The sequence below is a fragment of the Rhinolophus hipposideros genome, assembly GCF_964194185.1.
Source record: "Rhinolophus hipposideros genome assembly, chromosome: 8".
NCBI classification, from domain to species: domain Eukaryota; kingdom Metazoa; phylum Chordata; class Mammalia; order Chiroptera; family Rhinolophidae; genus Rhinolophus; species Rhinolophus hipposideros.
This window is the reverse complement of record NC_138054.1, coordinates 67165962-67166264: the sequence shown is the minus strand read 5'-3', so window position 1 is coordinate 67166264 and position 303 is coordinate 67165962.

Below are 303 nucleotides of genomic sequence, written 5' to 3'. Positions count from 1 at the left end.
GGCACGGTGCAATGGACCTAGCCTCCTCTGGAAGGCTGCTGGGGCAGGGGGCTGCAGCCAGGTGACGGATTTGCCAGATGTAAATCCCCAAACGGCCTCCTCCCCTTCCAGAGAGGAAGCTTGCACAACCGGCTGTGACAAAAGCTGCTGGGCTGAAACTCCCCAACCTGCCCGGTCTCCAATAGCTACTCGTCCAGTGTCGGCCGCGGGACCACAATCCCCAGCAGCCAGCGAAGGGAGTGGGAGAACGCGTACTCCTCGCGCCTGCGCACTCAGGCCCTGCGCCGCGCGCACCCAGGCCCC